Below are 13,763 nucleotides of genomic sequence, written 5' to 3'. Positions count from 1 at the left end.
ATTTTCTCCTGGATGTGATTGAAGCTGATGTGTTAAGCAAGCAGCTAAGGAAGCTCTCATAAATAGAGATTGGTTTCTTTCATCTTCAGAACAGATTTATTTTTATTTTTTCAAGTGCCTCCACTGCAAGAAATGACTATGTACAACTTCTAAGATGTTATGTCAGAACCTGTAAATAAGCAGGAAAAAGTAAATCCCACAGTGTATTCCAACGCAGCACATCAGAACAGAAAATGTGTATACTGAAACAGTAAAAATCCGAATGTGTATCAGAACAAAGATAAAATTTCTGCTACTTCAAATATAAAACCTCAGATCTGCACTCTTTGCCAGTTGTCTTGGGCAAGATGTAAACAAAAGGCTACCTCTGAACCCCAAGCAATGTAATACTAACAATGGTGACCACTTAAACAAGGAGAAAATTGTTTTAGTGGGGACTGAAAAGGAGAAAGGAACCTTATTAATATTATACAGCAAAAGTCATGACTGAAGGATGAAGAGCTCTGCCAGATCCCTTTTCCTTCTCCAGTTACCCAACTAATACTAAGAAGGACGCCCTAACAGCTTCCTCCAGCACTGCCTCGAGGGTCATCTGCTACTTTACTTATACACACCCAAGGACTAAACACAATTTTAGTATCAGTTTTGTCCAGCCTTCTAGTTCTCAGCAGTGATGTCAGACCCACAAACAGTCTGCAGAAACCAGGCTGAGTACAAGCACAACCCTAATTACCTGCTCTTAGGACTCCACAAAGTATTTGCATAACAACGAAGTGTCTGTAGTGTGTTCTCAAAGCAGGCCAGTTTCTCCATGTTTGCTGCCTAATTCAGAGCTGTATTATGCTGGAGAGGAGTCCAGCTGAGGGGCCACCTCCTTCTTCTGGCCCACAGCCTTTTATTCGCCTTTCTCACATGCAGATTTCCTTCTGTGCACTTTCTGCCCACTTAAGTTTAACATGGTCCTTCACAAAGACATAATTCTGTGTAAGTGGTGCCCAACAAAAAACATCTAAGAAAGTTAAAGCCTTCTCTGAAGCAATTTTATATAATGTTTTTGAATGCAATTACATAATATATCATTGTAGAAGGGAAATTATCTAAGATTAACAATGTCTGCGTAAAGCATAGAAAATAAGTGTGGCCTACTTGAAACAGTTGCTTAAGGAAATAATATTTTTTTTTAAATCTCTCTTCCATTTATTTTTTCTAGCTTGTCCTGATCTCCTAGCTTGTCCTGATTGACAGTTATGTTTATATACAAGCTAGCAATAGGTAAGTGAATACAAATGTCTATACACGTACACACTCATATATAAGAATAGGTAGAAACACAAAGTAGTTTTGGATAGCATAGTTAATAAAGAAAAAGCAATTTCACTAGCACTGAGTGGCCTTGCTTGCTCAGCTGTGTGGAGATATCCAAAACCAGAACTGAGAAACAGATGAACCTGGAAGCACCTCCGGGTCCATCAGGCCAAACAGGTCACCCAGGTCCATGTCCAGGCAGCTGCTGAAGGTCTCAAGAATTGAAGACTCCACGACATCTCTGGGAAACTCATGCCAACATCTGATCATTTTCACAGTTAAAAAAAATAAAATAATAATAAATTATTGCTTACATCGGAATTCCTGTGTTTCAGCTTGTGCCAATTGCCTCTTGTGCTGTCACAGAATATCAAATGAAAAGAGACTGGCTCCATTTTCCTTTATTCCTCACCAAGAGTTATTTATATACATTGATAATTTCCTGCATGATTTTTGGCAAGCAGAAGAAAAAAAGCTCTATGTAGGCTCCTACTGCCTCAGTAGGATGTTCCACAAAGCTAGAAGAGCTGCAGATGTATCTACTTCTTGGACATGAGAGAAGTATCAATCAAATTTCAGCAAGTTTGCAGAAAAAAAAGAATCAATACTAATTCAGCACCAAATGGATTCAGTATTTGTAGAACTCTAAGAATGGATTTAAGACAGTTGCAGACAAGCTTTTGATGCATGTCTTGAGTCATGCCGAAGTAAAATAAAGCATAAATTGCTTTGAAGAAGGAGGAAAGAGGAAATACTTGCAGAAACTGGCTCTTGAGGAGCTAAACAGCACAGCTGATAGTAAAGAATTATCCTAGCTTTTCAAAATGTACTGCAGGAAGAATTCCTTATCAAGACAAAGAACCCAAACCCTATGTACTTTAGCATGGTGACCCTGCACTTTGGGAGGTTGAAATGAGATGATCACTGTGGTTCTTTTCAACCCAGGCCATTCTATGATTCTATGAGGTAGCTGCACCATCTGTTTGGCTGTCACTCTGTGAAGATTTAACTAAGGCAACCATGAAAGTGCTGGGTCCCCTTTAGGCAGCTAGTGCAGTAAATTCACTAAGTAGCCAGCACAAAAGAGCAAATCAACACAACTCCAAGCCAGCAAGCACCCACACAGTTCACATTCCTGTAGGCAGCAGAAAAGCTGTTATGATTTGGGTCAGCATTATGCCACTGCTGGCTGAGACACCTGCAAAGAACAGAGGGTTGGTTAGAGCAGCTCCTCAGGTTGCCACCCTACGGCACAGCTGATGTGGAGCAGTTGTGTGCAGACACACTTGAGAGGGGCCTTGTTTTCAAAAAGCAGCCAGCAAAGCTCATGAATCACTTTGGAAAGGCCTGAGGTAGAGATGACAGGCGGATGACAGGAAGATGAAGAGGAATGCTTGCTTTCAGTAAAGAGGTAAGAGAAGAAAAGCAGAGATGTCAGACTTGGAAAGGTCAGGGGTAAGATTTGTGTTTATCAAAATGAGCTTTCTGTGTAGAAACCAAGGACACCTTCCATCAGTAAAAAAAAAAGTCATAACAAAAAACAAAAAGCCTCTTTGGTAAGAGAATTTAAATTCTTCGCCTGCATGCCACCCCTGGCCACCTCTACTTCCAAGTTATTTTTGGACATTCCTCACTGAAAATAGAGTTGTGGCTGCAAGAATGCCAGAGCACAGAGGGCTGAATGGCAGGCAGAAGTTGAAAGGCAGAGAAAGCTTGACTGGAGAAAGTGAGTAACAGAAAGAAGATAGGTCTGAAAGGGAAAATGGGACAGACAAATTTAGAACTGAGGTGGCAGCAAGGGAAGAACAACTGTGAGGAAAAGAGAAATGATACACCAAAACACTGAAGGACAAGGAGACCATCTATTACTTTAAAGCCCTGTTCTGCTCAGCCACCATGCTCTGCCTTCCACTACAACTAAAAGCAAGCACTCTGCGTGTGCCAGGCCTCACTCAGCCCTAGGGCACAAGGGCCAAAGCAGCAACCTGCATTCCACAGGACATCAAAGAGATACGAGGTGGGGAAAGCCTGGATTGCAATAGGTTTGATAGAGCAGTGATGGAAGAGAACAGGATGCAATTTTTCAATATCTCATACATCTTCTGGTTAGACTGTTTTTGGAATGTCACAGTGAGAAACACAAAGCTGAACAGTCAGTTCTGGATGACTGCAATGCCCAAAATACCCAGTGCCAATTATGACACTGAGACAGAAGAAAACTGTCCCTACCCTGGGAAGTTTGTATTGTTAGTGCTCACATAGGCAGGAGCAGTTACAGTGATTCTTTTTTGCCCTTTTTAAGGATATAAGGATTTAAGGATATAAGCAATGATGATTTATGACCGTAAAACATAGACTCTTCAGCTCACAGCCTGTGGTCACATAAAAGATGCTTCAATCTTTGGTGTTTTTTTTCCCCTTCCTCTCTAGCCTTTTTCTGCTCAGATAATACAGGCAGGCAATGCTTTAGGACAGAAGCTGTATCATACTGTTGGGTAATAATGCAAACACAAGCCTCCCCATAGCAATAACTCACTATTTCATTATCACTACCTATAAAAACAGGATCCAGATCTCAGAAGAGCTCGTTATAACCATGGATCCGAAACAGAAGCCAAATATTCCCAAACTTCTGAAAAAGTGTGTACCCACACAGACCTGCACGTTCAAATTTCTCTCAATTTAAATGACCCTACCGACCCATACAAGTTGTATCACAAGCTGCACAATGTGGATAGTGAATGCGTTCATACAGACTTCCTAACCAGGGAGCAGATCAGCCTGCTCTTTGGGCTAGTCTAGCAGCTTCCAAAATGTTAAGCACATTAAATTACTGCCTTTCCTCCAGATATTATTCTTTTTTAGTTATAGAGATTTTGTAGTATCCACACTGATACTAGGAAGGGATACAGCAAAACCACTCTACAAAACTTAACAGATAAACAGCCAATAAAATACACGGCCATATAATCATCAGCAGCACAAATGACATTCAATTAATAAACCAATATATCTCAGAAGTATCAGGCACAACAAGAAATGTCTGTTATGGATGGGAATGGATTATTAAAAAAAAAAAAAACAACATTTATTACAAAGTGAGGATCTGGGTTGAGAACTTCCACTGTTCTCTGAACAGACTGCAGCAAGCACTGGTACCTGTAGCTGGCTGAAGTACATCCATGAGAGACAACGAGAGACAATGAGAAACAGAGATGGGAATCCTGTTACTAGGATTCCCCAGACAACAGCATCCAGGATTATGGTTTGTCAGTTGCATTCTGTACTAAATCCATCAGGCCACGCTTAAAACCTCAGGTAATAAGTTTAAGAATAATTAAAATTAATTGTAACAAGGGATTAAATGTGAAAAAATAAAAAATATTTCCATTTGATTTTCAACCTCCTTTCCGCAAGTACACAACTAAGGCAAAATACTACAGCTGCAAGAACCAAAAGGAGAAGATATTGTGCTGCTTTTGTCACCCTCTTCAATAAAACATGCTCTTCCTCTGTGTACTGCAAGCATTTGACAGATAGGTGCCTAGAGCTATGCGTATTTTATCCTCTCTTCAAGTCTCCCACATAGCTCCACACAGCCCACATAACAAATCGTGGCAGATGAGTGAAAGTGATGGGACAGGAAGAGCAGCCCCACAGTAGCCACTGTCCCGTCCCATCAGCCACTTAGCAACGAGGGGAATCTTCTTCCCAATGCCCATCCTGACCAGCCATCTCAGTATGGGGAAGGATGTCGTGGTTCCGATCTCACTTTGCTATTCTGCTAAGGCAATGAGACCTTCTTTATTTTCAGAACACCCCTCACCTCCTCAGCCAGGCTCATCTCACTCAGCCCAATTCCAAATTATGGAGATTTGAAGGATGTAAGAGACTTTCAATCTCCAAGAAAACCAAAGGGAATAGGCTAGTGATCTCCCATGAACAATGTGCAGTGAGCAGCAACTACAGATATACTATTGAACCATTTAAAAAGACTGACATTCCATCAAAGTAATAATTGGTTGTATTGGTTCCAAATACAAATAAAAAGGTGAAAGGTTCTTTAAGACACAAAGTCACTTTTCCCATTTTAATGTAAACCTTTACATATATATCACTTACTGCTACTCAACTTCAAAAACAGCAAGGCCTGTAAGTACAAATCCTGCAAAATAAACTCTTGGGTAATACCTTAAATTCCTATGATTTTCTGGAGTTTCTATTTCACTGCTAACAGACTACAAAAAAAAAAAAAGCATCAATTTCAAGCATCATCTTTCTTTTAGATTTGGTATGGTTTAACCTAATGTGAAATGCACTTACACATGTAATGGTAAAAAAGACTTAATATCTTAATAAAGCAGAGCTGGTCTAACACTGTTTATTACTGGCTCTCGGATTACTGCACATATCCATCTTCAGCTAGCAGTCAAAGCCAGTGCTTCTGAAAGCACTACTCCTCGAGGAATATAAGTATTTCCATTGGCCTATAATGAGATTATGAGTACCACACTGAAAGCATTAACAACATATTCATTTCTACACAAACATATCTTAAGCATACATGATTGAAATCACTCTTTGACAATTATATACATGAAACACTCCAGCAGACGAGACACTGATTTTTGTAACATGCTTTTCTGCTCTTACCATCCCATACACCCACTGCACTCTAGAATCACAAAACAGCTTTGGTTGGAAGGGACCTCAATGCCCACCCAGTTCCAACTCTCTGCCATGGGCAGGGCTGCCCTCCACCAGCTCAGGTTGCCCAGGGCCCCAGCCAACGTGGCCTTGAACACCTCCAGGGATGGGGCACCTCAGCTTCTCTGGGCAGCTGTGCCAGCACCTCACCACTTCGAGTAAAAAGCGCCCTATTAACATCTAAACTAGATCTCCCCTCTTTTATTTTCAAACTATTCTCTCTTGTCCTATCACTATCAGACCATTATTCTTGATTGGAAAAGTTTCTCCTTCACTTAATGAATGAGCAATACAGCAGAGATGAAGCACAGAGCAAATGCACTATGCAGGCATCTCCTCTCAAACAGCAACTACGACCTTTGAAGTCAAGAAAGTTTCTAGGAAATGTGAATGTAAAACCTCAAGAAGAATAATCTGAAGTGTGCTAGATTTCCTGCAGCAATTAGCACGTTACAGTTAAAATGCTTATAGCAAGAAAGATGACAAATTTTTTAAACAGCACTCAATAACTGTTGCTTCAATTTGTTTTCTTTGTTTACCAAGAAGAAGAAGGATATGGTTGGAGAAAAAAAAAAGAAAAGAGACAGAAGCAATATAGTAGCTTATTCCTTTTTGTTAAAGCATTTTAAGTTTAAATTGAACTATTATCAGCTTTAGCTTCATGACTCTCTTTTTTCTGGAGATGCTTGTAGAGACCATCACAGCTCTTTTAGAGGGTAAGGAGATGCACACCTTAATAGCTATGGGATGCAATATTTCAGTTTCTATGGGAGCAGGTGATATATTTGCCACCAAAGATATGCTGTCACAACTTTTTTTTTTTCCTGTTATGTCTAATGTTGCTTATAAATAATGATAACTAAACACCTGAAACAAAATAAGTTAGCTGCCTCCCTGTAGCAAATACGTTATTCAGCTGGGGAATTTCTACATTTCTTTAGCTATAACTAACCATTACTTACTCCCTCATGTCACAGAGGTCATGAAGATAGAGATAATTACTTCATGAAAGCCTCTTTAAGAAGGCAGAAGGCATAAATTAACTGGACACCTCTTTAAGAGGCTTCTCGTTGGTCCTCTGAAGCAAGGAGAAATATATGCTATCCTGAACGACCCACCTTCACAGCCAGGTCCTCCCAGTCCAAACTTAACTGTTGGGAAGTGGCTTTTTTTGCATCACAGGTCTACATCAGAATAAACAGCTTCAGAAACAAAACCCTGGTGAATGTTCACAAAGTACTATTCTAGTCAGTAGCAAACATTCAAAGAAACCGGTACCTGCCAGCTGTGATTAAAGCATCCCAAATACTTTCCCTTTTGAATACGCTGTTACAAACAACAAAGCATGCATAACTACCATGCTCGCAGCCATATAAAGTTAGTAAATGCATAAATACGCAGGTTTTAAGGGTATCTACTCTGAGGGTTAATGTAGTTTCCCACCAGACAGTTAAAGAACAAACAACTTGATTTTGCGTTGGTCTGGGCAGTAGGAAAAGCATCCTCGTAGGGAGGCGCGGAGGGAAGAGTGAAAGCTGACACCAAAATAGCTCCTGTTCTCAACACCTTCCTGACACTGCTGAGACAACCTCGTCCCTCCGACGCATGGTGGCAGCCAGCCAGAGGGCTGGTGACTTCATGCACAAGTTTATCTGGGCTCTGGAGTCTGACACAGACAAGGGCACAAACTTTCAACTCTCAACAGTCAGCTTCAATATTCCAAAGTCATCACATGAAGAATGACTACATTAAGAGACTTTTTTTTTTTTTTTTTTTTAAATACTTCATGCTTGCTTCCTCATCGTCCTTATAGCTTCAGCTGTAAAACCTGTTCATCAAATATGCATGGTTTTTACAGGAAAAGTTGTCATCCATTGATGCGCAGGTCAAGAACAATGAGAACTTAAATGGATGCAGTGGTAAATACTGTGAAAGTCTTGGAATCACAGGGGAAAAACTGGCATACCCATCTTGTTTCATGCTACTGCTGAAGGCAGTTCTGACGATAAACAAGGCTCTGGGCCAAAATTCAGCCTTTGAGAACAATACAGACAAATATACCTATGTGTGCGTGTGCGAGGAATGGATATACTGCAGTCTACCAGGCAGGGTACCTTTAGTTTCATTTTGAAAGCCACTGAAAATAAAACCCGTGGATGAAACAAAGAATCCACCCAGACAGCATCTCTGTTGTAAGAACAATAGCATATACTCCTCATCTCTCTCTCTTTCCATGAGAGAAGCACCAGGATAGTCATTACTCTGATCAAATTAAAGAACACTTGGCAAAATTATCCTTTAAACTAATCACTGTTAGGAGATTTCTCTTCGTGTACCAATGGTCATAAATGCTCTAATTCAATTGCTTGCACAACGCATTCCAATAAAAGCAATATTTCTATTAGCATTACAAAAGGCTACAGGAAAATTACTCACACGCACAGGCTAGAGATTTCAAACGAAAGAAATATTCCTGCATAAACACACCCTGTTTTTCTACTAAATCCACTCTAATGACACGTTTGGTAATCTGACAGCTCTCCCACCAGAGCACACACAATATTAACTAAAGTAAGATCAAATTAAACAGATGACATGATTAACAGTATTCATTTCATGCACGGCTGTGTTTTACCGGAAAGATAAAGACCTGAAAGTAATTACCACGAAGTAAAACTCCTCCACCGACCTCTCCGCTGGCGGCTAGCAGTCCTCGAGTACTGATGTTTGGTAACAAAGAGCAATGCCTTTCATCTGCGGGCTCTCATGCTACGAGCTGAGCACCTCCAGCGCTGCGTGCGCGCAGTACCTCTGTATCTATGTCTGTAATGCAGCACGCAGATTACTGGGGAAACCTATCAAACCGGCAGGCAGCAGCCCAGCCTGCCAATAAGAGCCAGGCACATGCAGGATCCGGCACATGCTCGCTGCGGCTCCCACCCTGTCACCGCTGCTTAGCGGCTGCTCAGCTAATTATAGCTGCCTGCCGGAGCGCCCAGCCACTGCGGGCGCGTCACACCTCCCAGCCAAAGGATCGGTACCTGGGGCTGGGAGCGGCCTGGGTGCGGGGAGGAAAAGATGCCCATTTTGCTGCTTCGGCTCCAGGAAAATGATCTGCCTCTGAGGAGTGGGGGGTCTCAGGCTCAAGGATGTATTCAGGAGAGCGCCTGCAGAGCTGACCACTTGTCGGCTTCTGGATCTATGAGTGAGACAACATAACCTAGCAGTTTACTTTGTCAGTGAGAATTCCTGTTTTGAATGTACACATCAGCAGCGCAATCACTGTAGACCTCTGATGGATTCATTTACAGTAGTTCACAACTCACAACGCAGACCTCTGAGGCACTCAGCACAGGCATTCAGCACATAGCAGCTCCCACAGACGTCAACAGGACCACCTCTATCCTGCACATCTTCACTCGTGCAGATACTCGGCTAACCTGAGAGCTTCTGTGAGCACTGGCACATGACATCCTAAGCTTTCACAAGGAGGTGGTGGAAATGCCAAGGACATTTTTGCCATTAGGCAAAACAACTGGACTCATTTGGAAAATACTTTCCACGAGCAAACACTCCTTAGAAGTATGGGGAACTTACTTTCATCTTATAAATATCTCTCTAAGGTCTAAGTGCACAAAACTAAGGGACACTGTGATCTAAGAGACCACGATATACTAGAAAGATGCTGAGAACCCCTGAGAACAGAGTATCATCTAAATAATAATGAAAAAAACCGAGCACAGGAATTTATTATTCCTGAACTCTTATAGTTCAACGAGTCTTCTCTCCAATTAGCACAAAACAGAATTTTGAAGCCTCCTATTGCCATACTGTTCACATATTCATTTATTCCACAGCAGCCATATGGTTTCCAAAAGTGACTGGCAAGATGGAAATACAGAGCCTGTTTTTCAGAATTGCCAGATAGCTAGCTAGATGCCCCTCACCAGATAAAGCAGTTTTTTTCAGGACTGACATTGCCACAGTGTCACCATAGTACCCAATTAGGTGTATGTAACTTTACAACACATTGTTAAGATGTTCCACAATGTTACACATACCCATGAACGTAATTTCTGTGTTCATGCTAGCATTTCTTCACTTCTTTCCTCTTATCACCAGCACCATACAGCATCAGTCACTGTCTAAATACATGATATTATAGGTTGTTCATAAACATTTATCTATCATATTTACTTCAGTACTAAAATTATGTTTGCTACTACATAAAACGTTACCAATGGAATAAGGCTTCCTTGTGCTAACAGCGCAAGGCCATTTGTTGATAATATGCAAATAGCTTACTTAATCTGCCAGTGGAAATTGCTCATAAAAAGTCACTCTGCTAGAAGCAGACTTCATTTCTATAAGAAAAACATTCTCAAAGCAGTATATGGGATAGAAATAAAAATGAAATGCAGGAAGAGTGACATTTCGCTCCTTGAGTCAACTTTCAATCGGCATTAAGTTTTGTATTGCAATCAACTATAGGGGTTATTTTATTAAGTCTTCTTTTCAGATTACGTTATCTAAGGAGCTCATCAATTTTTACAAACCACTTCTTTAAAACTCTAGAATATTCCAAGTTTCTCAGCAGAATGACTCGAATCTAGAAAGCTATGTATTTCATAAATAAGAGTGGGGATGCTTACACACAGGTGTAAGCATCTTAACTTAACAGAAAGAGATCTGAAGAGAGCAAATCCTGGTGAAGAAGATTCTCATTTCTTTGATGATCAGATTCATGAATACTTTTTACCAACATTTTGCCAAAGGTAGTAAAGTGAATAAAGCTGATAGTCTTGACCCAAGTGCTCTGATCCAGCTGTTGGGGATACTCATATTTGGTAAGCACAGACAGACAGATACCAAGACTAAGTCGTTCTTTTAATGTAATCCACATTCACAAATCTCCAAGACACCAATGACAGGTGACAAAGAGATCAAGAAAACAGAAGTGTCAGCTGCTACAGGATTCCCAGTTTTGAAAAATCTCAGGCTGCTAAGCCTAGAGGTCCCCCTGGCTTTGTCCAACAGCTGCAAGCCCTCTAAGCTCCCTTCATCATGCATCCATTCTCCTGCCTCCTTCCAGTGAACTGCTGGCTCCAGAGGGAAGTACAACCCATGTTCTTCTCTAAGGTAACCTATGTTTGGCTGGAGGCGGGGTCTATCAACATGACATGGTTGCCCACAACCTCCATTACAATGGTTCCTGTTTGACAATTGCAAAACTGGTATTTCAAGAGATACCTTTTTTTTTTCCTGCAAAACAATCAACACTCATTAAACAACTGTAGTTAGCTTAATGAGTCAGTTCTAACAGCCTCAATTTCTGTATCAATTCTGACAACACTCCTGATCTTTAGATAGTCTGAAGGGAAAGGAAGCTGTGGAGAATAGCATCCTGGGTCTGACGTTTGGAGCTGGTAGCAGCTTCCAAGGCAACCTGCTAAAATCCCAGCTGGGCACAAGGCAGAGCTTTGCCAGCCTCCTCTCTGCCTGTGATGACCACACACAGAAGTCTGGATCAGGCACAGGACCTGGGAAAGGATATGGCTGCATCTACACACGTCAGGAATGGGGGCTGGGAAAGGTTTCCTGAGGATAGAGGAGCTTCTCAGCCCATGCACATTTCTGCTGGAAGTGAACAAGTTGTGAAAGGTAGGCGAGTTGGCCAATATTCGGCAGACTTTCATAGAAAGCATAAGCCTGTCCCTGGCACAGGGGATCCATCTGGGCTGAACTTCGAGTTCCTGTTCCTCCACATGAAAGCAGAAGAGCTCTAAAACGTTTTTAGAAGTGAAAAGTAAGGTAGGCTTTTCTTCCAGCCATGATCTTGACAGAACTGTTTCAATCAACATTTTCCACAACCATATGGTTCGAGGCAGATGCCCATCACAGAGGGGAGGAAAAATGAAAACCTATGGGTATGACGACTTCATGTGAAACTGAAAAAAAAATCCTACTCTGAAAATTGCCTAGCTATCATATTAATAAGTTTTACACTTCATTTAAGCACATCTAAATGAGTTAACAGACAGATGGCTATTTGAGGAACAAATAACTTTTTCCTATGTTACTTTTGTAAGTACTTACATATCCTATGGTTTTAATTCAAAAATATTTAAAGCCAGTAGACTCCCAATGTGTCTTACAACTAAACATGTTTCACAACGGCTAACAGTTAATGTTTGACTTAAAAAACATCAAATATTGTTTGGAAACTGCTACAGCTTTTACTTAAATAGGTTTTGCAAAATATAGAAAACACATGGGAAGAAAATGAGTTGAATAAAAGGGTTGTTGAAGCAGCATGCTGCATTTCTAAAGGCAATAGCACATATATTTCCAAGCTGTAGTCCTAAAAGGTTGAACTGAACCAATTACTCTAATGAATATTTTACTTGGCTCAACGCATTCATTTGACTTTTAGAAGAAAGCAAGATAAACTATCCCATGGTTTTGTATACATAACAGGAAAAGAAAAAAAAAATTGAGATTTGTGTATGGTACTTTTTACATTTACACAGATTAAATATGAAGGGACAATTTTTCATATTTTTTTTTCTATATTTCAATTTTGCTTCCCCCAAAGATTTATCTAGTGCTATTTTCATTTCCTTGTGAAAACTGCCTTTGACTTCACAGCAGTTATTTGCTGGGCTGGGAGAGAGCACACCAAGTGCTTGGTGAAGTCTTGGAAGTCTGTAAATTGGTGGTAAATGTAACACAAGCCCATCATTCATGGAGGGAAATAAAACACACTCGTTAGTGTTTGCCAAGCAAACCTTCTCAGGAAGTCACAAATGCCAGGCTTCAAGGTTGGCACTCAGCATAATAAAAAAAACAACAAAACTTATATCCATTTTATGGAGCATGGGCATTTCTCGAAGTGATGCTAGTTTGAGTCTGCTAAGAAAGCAGTTACCTGTACATACGTGCATCTATGTCCATGCACATATGAATGCTACTGATCATATTTCAAAATGAGTAAGTTAACATTCAACTGTAGGACTCATTTTAAATATGCTAATTACACCCCTATGTGTCCCAGGTACTGCTCCTCCTGGTACTTAACAGGCAGAGAAGTCACAATAATAAAGCCAGAGAATCTCTGCAGGACATCACTAATACTGATCTAAGCCCAGATTTTATTTTCATTATTAAATAGCACTCATATTTTATTTTCTTTCCCTTCATTTTAAGAAAATCAAACAAGAAATCCCCACACTCCATCATCATTGCTTGCTTCTGCAGTCATACACATTGGCAGTCTTCACTGAAAAGCCAAGTGACCAAAATGAAGACATCAATCTGCCACTACCACCTCTAAGAACCAGGGGAGGAGCAGTCAGGCTGCCCAGTAAGGCGTGTTTCATCCCACCCACGATGGATCCTTCAAGTAAACACAGTAAAGAAGGATGTGAAGCCTGCTAGAGATTTACTGTTCTTACACTTTGTCCACAAAACCAGGTATGGCACTGATGTTAGTTTTATTCTGGTTGCATCCTCAAGAACACAGCCATCTCAAATTCAAATGACAGGTATTTTAAAGACTTCATAACACCCCAAAATACATTTTCTGTCACACACACCATTCTGGCAGCTCTGTCCCAATATCAAAACTTTCATTTCCACCCACATTCCTTTCACTCTTTCTTCACTGTAATGTTTTCTTCTCCCTCCATATCCTATTTCAGCAACAATAGCAAACTACACAAATATTCTTAACGTCCCTGTATTTCCACTCC

The 13,763-nt window shown here is 40.6% G+C and overlaps 1 protein-coding gene across 6 annotated transcripts in view; it reads right to left on the bottom strand.

Moving 5' to 3' along the window:
- The window catches only part of FAM110B (family with sequence similarity 110 member B), a 102,813-nt gene that overhangs the window by 45,037 nt on the left and 44,013 nt on the right, over positions 1-13,763 (bottom strand). Inside the window, exon 1 of one of the 6 annotated variants that reach the window (XM_010708958.3) lies at positions 8,663-8,857. The exons of 3 other annotated variants lie outside the window; for them this stretch is intronic. The gene's annotated coding sequence lies outside the window, so the exon portion shown is untranslated. Of the gene's footprint in view, positions 1-8,662; positions 8,858-13,763 lie in introns of those variants that run through there. 2 more of the 6 variants (XM_010708957.3, XM_010708959.3) reach the window with 2 other exon arrangements.

The sequence above is a fragment of the Meleagris gallopavo genome, chromosome 3 (genome assembly GCF_905368555.1).
Source record: "Meleagris gallopavo chromosome 3, MGAL_WU_HG_1.1, whole genome shotgun sequence".
Classification (NCBI taxonomy): domain Eukaryota; kingdom Metazoa; phylum Chordata; class Aves; order Galliformes; family Phasianidae; genus Meleagris; species Meleagris gallopavo.
Note: the sequence above shows the minus strand (reverse complement) of the source record. Positions and strands in the feature narration are given on the sequence as shown.